General features: G+C 38.3%; 1 protein-coding gene across 1 annotated transcript in view; it reads right to left on the minus strand.

The window, feature by feature from the left end:
• Klhl32 (kelch like family member 32) overlaps positions 1 to 14481 on the minus strand; it is a 144588-nt gene that overhangs the window by 113765 nt on the left and 16342 nt on the right. The window lies entirely within an intron of this gene.

Here is a 14481-nt window from a genome sequence, read left to right on the forward strand (position 1 = left end):
CTGACTCGCCTATGACACGAATAATCTTTTCATCCAGTGTATCTATGCTGTGGATGCTACACATGCATTATTTAGTCAAAAGTCGTTCTGGTTACCATATAGACTCATGGCAGCACAGTCCTGGGTGCAGCTTAACACCACATCACAATGGCCACAGTAAGGGGAACTCAGCCCATTGAATCGTGTAGTGTGCCACACTCACAGAAGCTGACTAGACTAAGAAATGTGGAGAGAGACAATATTCTCCTTACTTCCATTATAGAATATTGTTATGCATGTTCTGTTTCACTAGTAGTTATTGATGTCTAGGTCCTACATCTAATTAACAAATTATGCTATAATAAAAGTGTACACGAGAAAAGCAGACTTTAAGCATCTTTTAGAGGTCTTAAAACACACTCCCCACAGATAAGGGGGGGACTAACTTACACAGGAATGAAATGAAATATGAAGTGAAATAGGGAATCCTAAAAGGATCTACACAAAAGCAATCCCTGCATGTTCATAACAATTGAAATATGAACACCACATAATTATGCATCAGATACATCAGATGGATAAACTGAGCATGAAGACTTGCCTTCTACAAGCAGAAAAGGTAAAAGCTATATACATATGACCATATAAGATGATAAGTAAGATGAACTCCAAGATAGGGAAACAAGGGGTTTTTCTCTTTCTTGCTATTGTTTTTACTATGTGATTTTTTTTTTTGTTTCGTATGTTCTTCCCCCAGGGTATAACCCCCGTTTTCACTATTTGATTCCGGTGCTCTGCATCTTGTACATGCATTTTTATAATTTGGGGAGGGGAAAGGAAGTAAAATGCTGAAATAAGGATACAGGTTGGCCCATTATAACGAGATGTATAAGACACTATGTTGAAAACAAACTTTACAACTTCGGGGGGTGGAGGAGGAGTTGGGCAGGCAGGGAGGGAAGGGATGGTAGGGAAAAACAGAGGAGGAGGTAACAATGCTCAATGAGAAATGTACTCATTACCTTACTCATGTAACTGTAACCCCTCTGTACAGTATTTTTACAATAACACACACACACACACACACACACACACACACACACACACACACACACACACACACACACACACACACATATATAAAGGGGCTGGGAAGGTGGATCTGTGGTAGAGTGCTTGCCTTGCATGCATGAGGCCTGGGTTCAATTCCTCAGCACCACATAAACAGAAAAAGCGACAAGTGGCATTGTGGCTCAAGTGGTGGAGCACTATCCTTGAACTAAAGAGCTGAAGGAGAGTTCCCAGGCCCAGAGTTCAGGGCCCATGACTGACAAAAAAAAGTCTTGCCTTCTGCCACATTCTTCTGAATTGATAGTGTGACCCCCCCCCCCCCGCCCTCCTGAAACCATCATCACCACTCACTTCTACAAACCCATATTTAAAGTTATAAATTCAATGATTATCCTATTTTGAAATGAATCCCGGTCAGTGTGTTCAGGTTCATCAATTTGCAAAGCATCTTTTTTTAAATAAGTTTTTTATTGTGAAAATACTGTACAGAGGGGTTACAATTACATGAGCAAGGTAATGAGTACATTTCTTATCAAGCATTGTTGCCTCCTCTTTGTTTTCCCCCCCACGCTCCCTTCCCTCCCACATAGCTTTTGACCTTTTCTGCTTGTTCTAGACATATACTAGTTATTGCAAATAAGAAAAACCATGGGATCTATGTTTCTTTGGGCTTGGCTTCACTTAATATTTTTTCCAAGTCTTTTCATTTCCTAACTAATGGGGTGATGTCATTCTTTCTGATGGAGGCATAGAATTCCATTATATATATATATATATATATATATATATATAATATTTGCTTGATCTTTCATCTACTGAGGGGCATCTGGGTTGGTTCCATATCTTAGCTATGGTAAATAACGCTTACATGCCCAATCTTCTATAATCAGTGATGTTTACAATGGCTACAAGTTGTTACAGAAATTTGAATGAACTTCTGAAACAACAACGATTGCATTCTGTTTAATAGTAATGGTGGCTGTATTTCATTGTATTTTTGTTATAGCTCACATTTATAATGGGTAGTAAATCTCAGATAATGAGACTGCTCAGCCAACTGCAATAGGCCCTTTCCTATCTATCAATGAGAAAAGGGTCCTCACTTCAGTTGACATGGACTCTTTGCCTCTTTTACCTCACAAATATAAAAGTAACCCACACCATCTAGAGAGCTTAATGGCCTCAATAAGTAACAATACTTGGTGAATGGTTTTTTATTCTGCTATATATTTATAATGTTTTTCCCCCCTCCAACATTATAGTCTTACTCTCAGGGAATAAAACACCTCAAGACAAACTAAAATAATAAAATCGTATTACTACAAATATAATCAGAGAACAAAAAATTAACATCACTGATTATCAATTCTCTCACATTATCTACTTAAAGAAAAATTCACCTTCTATTTTAAAATTATGCTGCATATTGGTTTTCCTACCATCTCCAAACACGAAGTTTGCTAATTCAAGGGACCGGGTTTTACAGCTTTGCTCTGGGCTCAGTGGCACTTTTACTGTGTAGTGGATAATGAGCCTTCAAAACAAGCACCCTTATAGTTTCTCCTCTGTCTCTTTCTAGTTCCCAGGATGAAGTCACATGTTATCTATCTGGGTCTTCTGAGGGAGAAAGGAACAAAATAGTAAAAGGATACAAGTCAAGTTGTTTTTTCCTAGCTAAAGTGAGGGTAAGTGAGGAGGCCAAATCTGCTGCCCACAACAAAGTCAGGGGACCCTCAAAAGGTGTTTTTGTCTGACTGGAAATGTAGTTCAGCTTAGTTGCAGGAAGTTTGTCTAGCAGGAACAAAGGTCTGAGTTTGATCCCCAGTACACACTTGCACACACACACAGGCCTGCACACACGTGCATCTGTTCACGAGTTGTCACCTATTCTGGAGGATGAAACAGTCTGTGTGTTCCTGTCACCTTCTGCTCTGTGATCCCTGAGTTCAGCATGGGCATCCAACACACTCCTGTTCATTATTTTATCTGTTATAAAGTGTCCTCTTCCCAGATATCTAGGGATGGTCCTCTTACTCCTCTGATCGAATATATTTGATAGACTGTGAATGAAAATAATCTTTCCTGTGGAGATATTTTAGTTTCATGTGGCTGCCAATGTTATAATCCTGCTTTTTAATGACTTCCAAGTACATCCTGACTGAGATGAAGCCTTGATTTACTGCATTTGGGAGGCTGTGCTAAGACAGAACTTGGGGTTTGTATGGAGTGACTAAGCGGATGTGATCAGGAGTCTGCTTGAAGCAGGCAGGGTAGGTACAAGGAAAGAACATTTCAGAAAAGGTTGGAAAACAGGGGGAGAAAAGAATAAAAGTAGAGCAACAGAGGAAGCTGAATAGGGATACTGTACTAATGTAAATATGACAGGAGAACCTGTAAACATGGCTTATGGAGCTACCCTGGGCATATTGAAGAATCAGGAAACTAATTACTCTCCTAGACCTGGAATTTGAGGATTTTAACTAGTAGAAGTCACCAGGCCTTTGCTCCTCCAGAGGCCGTTCCTGAATCAGCAACATCGCATCATTCTTTAATGCAGAATTGGTGGATCCCACACCACAGCGACCTAGATGGGGAGCTGTGTGTTAGGGAGGAGTCTCAGGCAGACCACGTGCATATAAATGTTTGAGAGGCATGGCTGTAGCCAATCCCCAAATCTCTCCCTCTACCCCACACGACTTTACCTCCTCTTGCCTCCCTCTCCTGATAGGCTTCTCCTCTCTACGCTAGAAGAAGGTTAATATCTTTGGTACCTTTTCTTAACAGACTTTATGTATCAAAGTCTCTAACGAGAAAAAAAAGCATCTCCAAGTTGAGTCACAAAACAGTGCTTAAAGTCAGTTCTAGAAATCCTGTAGTCTAGTGAAACTAAGAAACTACAAAAAAGCAAAAAATGAAATGCAGCAAAGCAAACATCTAATGTGAGTTGACAATCACTCAAATTTGTCATGTAAATGTTCAATAATTCCTCTCATTTTTTAATGTCCTCTTCTAATATCTTTTCCTTGAACATTCTAACATAAAAGGATGTGTCTAGGACTTTGCATATAGATGCCCAGTTTACCTGTGGAAACCCTCTTCAATCTCCCATTTTCTTTATCACTTTGGTTTGACAGTTTTGAGTCAGGCAGCACACACTGGAGTCAATTTCTCATCACTGGGCACATAATCACAGATGCGGGCAGTAGCCCTTCCATTTAACTAAATTAGTTGCTAAGCAACCATTTCATTAAAACCTCCTGAATCTAAGGCAGAACAGGCCAGCGCAACCAATATGTTGAAGTGTTTGGGTCTTCTCAAATGTTCAAGTTCACTTTTTCTGCACTCATACTACATGCTTTGTCCAAGGCCAAGGCAAAAATCTCTACATCCTACAAAATGAGAGAGAAAAAAGACTTGAAGAATAATATACAAGCCTGTAATCTTAGCCACTTAGGAGGCTGAGGCCTGGAAAATGACAGTTCAAAGTCACCTGGGGCAGAGAAGACCGCAAGATTCCATTTCCAATTAGCTAGCAAACTTCAATATTGGAGTTGTGGTTCCAGGGATAGTGCATTAGGCATGAGCAAGAAAATTGGAGAGTTTGGTCCTGAGTTCAAGCCCCAGTACTGACTTACACACACACACACACACACACACACACACACACACACACACACACACACACGATGCACAAAAAATGTAAGAGAATTAAGCTACCTTTAGAAAAGTAGTTAGGTGAAATTTTTATGTTATAAAAATGTATCTTTGGATTATTTATATATCTATAAATCCATCACACCTGTACATATGATACATATATCATTCTTCTAGATCTTCTTTTTCATTTGGGGAAGATGAACTTTGCTCAATAATTATTTCTTCTCCCAGGACATACTTGTAACTGTGTTTTGACAGCAGTGAAAACAGAAACTACTATTTACCCAGCCTTTAGCATGTGCCATGCTAGGCCCTCAGAGTCCCCCTCGAATTAAAGTTTTATCTTCACAACTCTGTGAAGTAGGCAGCATGACTATCATACTTAAACATGAAGAAACAGAACCAATGAAGTTTAACAATGGATCAAGTTGATAAAACAGGTAAGTGAGAGAGTCAGGCTTGAACTCACATATTGCCATTCCTCCAGGCCTCAGAGCCTACCTTTGTTTCTCCTTTTCAGGAGCAGTTGGATAAACTGGGAAACTAGAAGCCCTCCAATGGAAAGAAAACCAAATATAGATATCATACTGTCTTTACAAGTACAGATACCTCCTCTACGTCTTCCAACCACAGTTGGCCTGAAAAGTGTGAGTACTCATTGCTCACTATGGCATTGCATTGTTACTGCCTATTTCCAGATTTTTCCTTGAACCAGACTAATTTCTACAGGTTGTAACAGGATCTGAGGGCATCTAATAGATGTATTGTGGTCACAAGTTGATAAGAATGATTTGATATGAAAATCTTTCCTTGCATTAGAGTCAAATCTCTCTGAATAAGAAGAGTATTGGTAATTTAGTATCTTAGAAATTCAGGCATGCAAACCAGGAATCCAATCAACATCAGATGGGCTAATTAAAAGCAATTGATTCAACAGGCAGCTGAATCAACACACAGTGTGGACAGTTCATTCTGAGTCGATTTTGTACAAAGATAAAACAGATTGTATCTACAGATCCCAATAATTATTCATCAAACTCACAATCAACTGTCTTGTCCCTCTTTTATAAAACATCTGCTTTCATTCAATACCAAATTTTAAAGGCTTCAATTTTCATCAGCTATATTATTCTTTGAATTTCTTCTTTCAGATGAAGTTGAGGTTAACTTAACTATAGATGAGATCAATATATATTATGTGTGATAGATAAGTGATATTTCTATTTTAACTAAAACTTAGCATGAAAATCATAATTTTAACAGCACTAAGAGGATATGAAACAAAAATTAAAATAATATTTCCATACATATTGGAAGCATAGTATATATGATAAAAAGTATTCGCTATTATGATTACTTTATATTTTTCTAGTTTCATAGTACTTATATTCAGTAGAAATAAATCAGTTCAAGTGAAAGAATAAAATGAAAACCATAGTTCATCATCTCCATTCAATTTAATGAATGCAGTGAACCATAAGCACAATAATAAAAATAATAGTCATCTGACTCAGAAATGTTAATGGTTTCTCTGAGTCAAATAATGGAAAGACAGGAATGGGATTCTGTCTCTCAGGTTTCTATGTATAAAGAAAGAAATGTCTGACCGTGATCACTATTGTATAGTAACTCATCTTGGATTACAAAATGAATTATATTTTTAGTGAATGTGCTCAGTTTTAAAAGGAAATTGTGAAGCTATTGTATCAAAATCCTCACACACCTTTTGTTGCTCATCAGGTCCCATCCTAGAGCACATTAGAATCAGCTTTCTATTTATTCCACCATGTGCAGTTTGGAAAACAACAGATGTATAGCTGTTTATTGTCAGCCAAGCAATTAATGCTTATCGAAGGTCCACCAAGTGTGAACCTCTGTAACAGGCTGTCTATAAAATGTCAGATTGACTGCTTAATTTGGCGTTGCTGAATGTCAAGGCCATCATTAACGGTGCTATTTTTTTTTCTAGCTAAATTGAAAAGCTATGTCTTGAGGCCTCTTCCTGGCAGATACCAACTGATTAATCATCAAATATAAGTTGTGCAATGCCAGATTGCACTCAGTAACAACAGTCTGTTAATTTTGGTGAGAAATTTGGGTAGGTTTTGTTTTAGTCAACTTCTGTAGCTTCTGAGTCCTGGGGCCTGAACTCAAAGCCTCGGTGCCATCCTTGAACTCTTTTGTTCAAGGCTAGCACTCTACTACTTAAGTCATAGCTTTACCATCAGCTTTTTGGTAGTTAAATAGAGATAAGAGTCTCACAAACTTTCTTGCCTGGGTTGGCTTTGAACCACAATCTTCAGATCTTAGCTTCCTTAGGATTACAGATGTGGGTCACCAGTACGTGGCTTCCAAATTTTGGCTATTTTGTCTTTAGTATTTTATTTTTTAAATTATAACAGTAGTACCTCAAAACTGAACCTCTACATGGGTCCTAGACTTTGTCATTGTGACAGAAAGCCAACTAAGAAGGCAAAACTATATCTGTTTTATGTTATAGTGTTGAGGAAGGAAGAGTAAAATAACAACAACAACAGTAAAAGATTTTACACACCAAATATGTTCTATTTTCTGATACTTTGTTTTGAGATAAAGGGATATACTTAGTTTTCAAATAATAGGCCTTTCTGTGGCTTAATTGCTCTTCATATCTGAGAATTAAGATTGGTTCTCGTTTCCTTACATTTTCAAGTAGCATCTATCAGGCCAAGACTCCATAGATGATAGGAAAACTACATATGAAAATTTGCAGATACTGCTGAGAAAAGTGCACATCAGTTAATGATTATTACTATGCTTGCAGTAGTTTCCTTGCTGCTATGATAAAGATAATTTTAGTGGCTTAAAACAACACAAATGTATTGTCTTACAGTTCTGGAGGTCAGAGTTGAAAATAGGTTTCACTGGCTCAGACTCAAGATGTCAGAAGGTTGTCTTCCTTTTAGCAACTCTAAGAGAAATATTTTTTTTTGCATCTTGAAGGTCATTTGCTCATTTGTCTTCCTTCAAAGCCAGCAATCACATCACTCCAACAACTACTTCTCCTTCTCTGACTGTCTAACTCCCTCCTTCCATCTTTAAGGCCCCAGCGATTACTCTGGGTCAGCTCTATAAATCCCGGATAATCTTTCTGTGCCAAAGTCTTTAACTTAATCTCAGGCTACAGAGATTAGGACGTGAACAGTTTGGGGGAACTGACACTGTTCGTAATGCTTACTAATTAATGGCAACCTGAAGCAGAATGTTTTCTGGGTTCTGCACAGTTTCATGTAATGAAATATGTAGGGAGGGTGTGGAGAGCCATCAAGAAATTGAAGGAAAAAAACAAAGTAAACATTACTCATTCACATTTCAATGAAGCTATCACACAAAGAAAAATAATAAATGGTAACTTTCCTTTTGTATTTAGGATTTGTAGGTTGAATAACAATGATTATTTCCTTAGCAAGAAATAGTCTCATTTTTTCTGGCCTGTCTGCACAATCAATATCTTCCCCATTAACAGATTTCAAATAAGTTTAACCTTTACATCACTAGGGGATTGGCTTACACTGACTCTTATGGGAAGTTTGAGATAAAAGGTAGCTCTGAACATTATCTATATTGAATACTTTAGTAAATTGGAGTTTTAGATAAATTTATATAATTTCAATGACTGTAGCAGGAAAAGTCAATGTTTTTACAACTTAAGAGTTTTCACTGTTCTTTTAAAATGATGACTGTCTTTTTTTTGGGGGGGGGGAAATCTGGTCGTGGGGCCTGAACTCTGGGCCTGGGCGCTGTCTCACAGCTCTTCAGCTCAAGGCTAGTGCTCTACCACCTGAGCCACAGAGCCACTTCTGGCTTTTTTCTTTTTGCTTATGTGGTGCTGAGGAATCAAACCCAGGGCCTCATGCATGCAAGGCAAGCACTCTACCACTGAGCCACCTTCCCAGCCCATGACTGTCATATTCATTACATAAAAACAGACACAAACTAGTTTTTATTAGAGTTTTGATATTTGCTTGTACCACACATAGACAGTGTGCTGGGTAATTAATAATAGTCATCACTACTAGAAAACTTATAGCATTCAACCACTAGGACAGATTTAACTGTATTAGGTGATTTATCACTCTTGAAACTGATTTTGCCTAAAATATGTAGATACAATTCCTATTATCTTCAGCAATCATGTCTTGCAGCATCCAAAGCAAAATATGTCTCCCATTCTTAAAAAAAAAATACCCCAGCATTTTATTATATTACCTCAAATATTGACCTAATGAAATTTCATCTGGACTTGACTAGACAAGAGATAAATGGCTTAGTAATGAAATCATGCCATATATGGAAAATATATCATGGTACTCTGCTCCTTCTTCCAAATTCTACCTATGAGCCTGGCGCTGGTGGCTGCTGGGCGCTGGTGGCTCACGCCTGTAATCCTAGCTACTCAGGAGGCTGAGATCTGAGAATCGCGGTTCAAAGCCAGCCCGGGCAGGAAAGTTCGTGAGACTCTTATCTCCAATAAACCACTAGAAAACCGGAAGTGGTGCTGTGGCTCAAGCGGTAGAGCGCTTGCCTTGAGTAGAAGAGCACAAGGACAGTGCCTAAGCCCAGAATTCAAGGACCATGTCCGACAAAAACAAAAAACAAAAAACAAATTCTACCTATGAAAATGTCACTCCACTGGGAATAAACAACTATCAATAGAGTTGAGAATACCAGATATTATATTTATGGTCCAGAAAATACTTCTACACATCCATCAACATTTTTGTTTCCTTGCTGGACAATTTCCAGTAAGTTATGCTGACTTTGTTTTTACAAGGTTGCAGGTATGCTTTGGAAAAGGCTTGGTTAAACTAATGACTATCTTGCTATGGGGAAATAAAAAGTTAATAGGAATACAGAGGAGTGTGCATTATTCTTCTAAGTTCATTCATTAGATGTGAAATGATGCTACTTGTTTTCTCACATAGCATGGTTTGAATTCATATGGATATTTGTTTTTCAACATTAGAATGAAAAGATAATACAGAGCAGCATATAAGAAGATGTTCTTTAGAAAAGTACTTTTGTACTTTTTGTTCTTCACTCATGCATGACATGCACAATAAAAAACCTAATGGAAAATGGAGGATAAATTGTATGTCTAATATAACAGGATATGTCTAATCAGAAATAACTAAGAGGACCATTATTTCTGGATTTGCCTGTCAAAGGGTTTCTACATGAGACTTACATTGGAATTGGCAGACTGAGTAAATTTCTTTACTCAGATACAGTAAATTTCTTTACTCAGTCTAATGTGGGTGTACATCATTTAGTAGGATGCAAGTCTGAATAGAATAAAAAATGGAGTAGGGGCTAGGAAGGTGGCTCAGTGGTAGAGCGCTTGCCTTGCATGCCTGAGGTCCTGGGTTCGATTCCTCAGCAACACATAAGCAAAAAGAAAAAAGCCAGAAGTGGCTCTGTGGCTCAAGTGGTAGAGCGCTAGCCTTGAGCTGAAGAGCTGTGGGACAGCGCCCAGGCCCAGAGTTCAGGCCCCACAACTGGATCCCCCCTCTTCCCCACACACACACAAAGTGGAGTAATGATAACTTCTTTCTGTCTTAAGCTTGGATATTGGTTTTGTGCATTTAGACTCAGATGTAGGTTGAAACATGCCACTGGCTTTATGAGTTCCCAGACCTTCAAACTTGCTCTAGAATTTGCCACCAGTTTTCCTAGGTATCCAACTTGTCCCTGTAGATCCAACAATTTTCAACCTCTATAATCACCTAAGCCAATTCTTGACAGTTTGTCTGTCTGTCTGTCTGTCTGTCTGTCTATCTTGCTAGCTAGCTATCCATCCATCCATCTATCTAATCACCTATTGTTACTGTTTCTTTGGAGAATGCAGTGCCATGTTTATTTTTCTGTATTGCAAACAGCATCAGTACAATAGCTTGCATATACACTTTCCCATACTGCCATCTAGGTGAATGGCCATGCTAAGGGACAAACCAGTCAGATCATTTTTAGAGTGCCCTCTAACCACTCCCATTGCTCTCAGAATCATTCCCCTTTGAACTGAGACCTGACTGACCACCAACTCACTATCTTAAAACTGTCAGCTCCGCAAAAGAATATATTTCATTTTCATTAACTTCATTAAATGGTTAAAAATATCCATCAGAGGAAAGTCATTTCCCATGAAAACACTAAAACAATTATTAGAAAGTTGTAAGCTAACGGCAATATTTTTTTCTTTCATTAAAAGCCTTAATTGATACACTTCATATTTCAGACCAGTTTTAGCAGAAAGTAGAGAGGTAATTCAGTACAGCTCTAGGCCCTCCCTGAGCATAGCTTCCTCTACCATCAACATGCACTAACATAAGGACAAAAATAGATAAACCAAACTTAATAAATCATTGTCAAATTCTACAGTTTATATGAGAGTTCTCTTTTGGTAATGTACATTTTATGGGTTTTGACAAATGTGTGATGAATGTTATCCGACATTGCAGTACAATATGGAATAGTTTCACTGTCCTAACCACTTCTCCACTATTCTCTACTTACCCCTCTCTTCTCCAAGCTCCTGGAAACCACTGGTCTTTTCTTCTTATCTCCGTAGTCTTTAATTTCCCAGAGTGTTATTTAGTTGGAATCATTCAGTATTTGGTCTTTTCAGATTGGCTTCTTTCACTTGATGCTATGCATTCTTTTCATGGCTTGATAGCTCATTTCTTTTCATTACTGAGTAATATTCCATGGTATGGATATACCATAGTTTACCTATTCAGAGCATGAAGGGCTTTATGGTAATTCCATATTTGGCAAGTCATGTGAAACATATTACAGCTTGTGGGCTGGGAAGGTGGCTCAGTGGTAGAGCGCTTGCCTTGCATGCCTGAGGCCCTGGGTTCGATTCCTCAGCACCACATAAGCAAAAAGAAAAAACCCGGAAGTGGCGCTGTGGCTCAAGTGGTAGAGCGCTAGCCTTGAGCTGAAGAGCTGTGGGACAGCGCCCAGGCCCAGAGTTCAGGCCCCAGGACAGGACCAAAAAAAACCCCCCCAAAAAAAAAAAAAAACACCATATTACAGCTTGTATTCAAATGATGAGAATGAAAAAGTAAAACAAAAAAAGCAATGTTGAATATTTCCAAAAATAATATTGACAGAAATTATTAGAAAAAAATCTTGAGAGCTCTGTTTGATGTTTAAAACATGGCAGAAAAATATTTTCAATAGAAATTGTAGTTGTACCATATATGATCGAACAATGAAGTTATAAAATGCCTAAAATAGAATCGTGTGCTTATCCTCATTCCGTAATATCTGTATTATGTAATCTGTTAGTGAACTGCTTCTTAAAGTCCAATGTAAGGTAAGAAACTGTCTTAGTCAGTTACTGTAAGAAATACACGATATGATTAATTTATACACAGGAAGGGTTTATATATACAAAGAGCTTAATTTGGCTCATAGATTTAGGAGTTTTAGTCTGTAATCAGTTGGCCCTGTTGCTTTGGGATAGGTAACACATCAGGAACAGGGAACAGAATAGAGGATAAAGACAGCCCTTAACTATCTCTTTTAAGGTCACCGCCGCAGTGACCTGAAGTCTTCACACAAGGCCTCACATCTTAAAGTTCCCACTACTCCCAACAGCACCAACCTAACGATAAAGTTTTATGGTACTTTGGAAGACAGTCGTCATTTAAACTGTAGTAGAACTCTGTATCAGAACACAGCTGAAGTCATTACATTTTGATTTGAGAAAGATTTCCCATAAAAACTTATCTACTAAAGTAACACGGTGTGTGATGATATAGCTGAATCGCATTCTGTGGGTTGTTAGCATAGACTGGTAACAAGCATTTCATAGACTAGCACTGGTCCATGAACCACAGTTTCATTCACAATAATCAATAGTTGTGTGTGATCAGCCCTTAAAGTTCAGCTTCCTTTTACAGCAACCTGTGGAGGCCCCCTGTTTAAGTGTCTTTGATCTTCCACACAATAGGTCCGTCTCTTGAAATTCTTTCTCTGAGTTTGATTAAGCCATAGACTCTGCTTCTAGTCATCCATTGTTGATTCTTCTTTCTTTATCCCTTCAACTATCATCCTTGTTTCATTTCTGTTATCTAAGTAAAATTATCATTTAAGTTCTGGTCCAGACATCTTTAAAATTTCTGCTCTTTCCCCTCCTCATGCTCCATGAGACAGCCACAATTGCTTTGTGAAAAACTGCAGTGTTCATGCTTCCGTACCCCTTGCAACATCCAGACTTGATGTTTTCTATGTGGTAAATGCTCAATTGCTGCAGATACTGGATGAAGGTTACTTTACTATTATATTTGTTTAGTTTTTTCTGAAAAGGAGATTTGGTATTGCTCTCAGTTAAAATTTAAATTTTGAAGACTGTCCTACTTAGGTGTACAATACTCTAACATGAGTAAATCCAAATTATTGCACTGAATCCAATGATTGCTCTGAAGGAAGGTGTGGCTTGCACGACTGAGGACTAAAAGTGACTAAAAGTCCTTTAATATTCCAACAGCATTTGGTCGTTCATGATACATTTAGTTTTCATTATTTATTTTATTTTTAAGTTAGTGGAGGTTGAGGAGAAGGCTAGGGATACAGAAGCAGGCTTCAGGATCAATGTTATGATAATTTTCCTTAATATAATACACACTACATGTCTGTACACATGACTTCTGAGACTCGAAATGTTAAGGAAGAGTCTACAAAATGCCTGACTAGTAGACAGCATGATGACTCTATTTATATCCTAATGTGATCAACACTATTACTGTCAAGTCTTTACAGGATACTTTCTTAAAAAGTAAGACAGCCTAACTGTTTCCAACAGATAAGATACATAGATTGGATGCTCTTGGAAAGAAGTTCTGAGAAGGGATTGGTGAGTGCCCACTAGTGTAACACAAGGAAGTGCTCCACAGATCAACAGAAAGGATGAAGACAGAGCATCTATGCTGTGCCAGACACTGCAGTGGGCTCTAAGGATTCAAAGACCAGAAGACTAACCAGGGTCTTGGTTTCGCCCCTCTAAGGAAGATGAAAGAAGCATCTTTAAACTCACAGCCTTCATCTATTGCTTCGTCAATGGTGCTGCTTCCTTTAAAAGGCTTGTGGCTGTTCTTTAACTAGAACATTGTCAGCCTAAACATCCTTCAGTTCCACTATCCCTGACAGCAAAGCCAGAGGCCTGAAATCTCTCTTTGATTTCAAATCCAGTGCACATATGATAAGATTTTGAGGGTTCGGGTCTCTTCCTTGTCTGTCTCTTTTTCTTTTTTAGCAGTCCTGGGACTTGAACTTGGGGCCTTATATTTGCTAGGCAAGCTTGAGCACCATCCCGCCCCCTTAAGCCTCAGTCTTAAGTCTTTCCCTCACCATCTGTCACAAGTCCTGTTGGTTCTGCCTCCTCCCTGCTCTCCTCAGGCAAATTCTCTTCCCCTTAGACATCCACTCCCTATACAGCCCAGGCCACTATCAGTCTTTACTCAAACATGTAGGCTTCCCCTATGATGTTACTTAAATTTGAATCTCTGTGTTTCAGTTCTTTTAAAATACAGATGATATTAACTTCCACATTATAGATTTCTTTAGAGGACAAAATGAAATGATTCACATAAAACATTTAAAATAAGGATCTGGAGTACAGAAAATGCTCAATGGTAGTCTCTACTGTTGTTATCATTGAGAATACCAAAGACGGATAAGGGATTAAAAACAAGGCTTGAGCTCAAAACATCACTCTAGACGCCAAGT

The sequence above is a fragment of the Dipodomys spectabilis genome, unplaced genomic scaffold (genome assembly GCF_019054845.1).
Source record: "Dipodomys spectabilis isolate Male_0828 unplaced genomic scaffold, ASM1905484v1 ptg000053l, whole genome shotgun sequence".
NCBI classification, from domain to species: Eukaryota; Metazoa; Chordata; class Mammalia; order Rodentia; family Heteromyidae; genus Dipodomys; species Dipodomys spectabilis.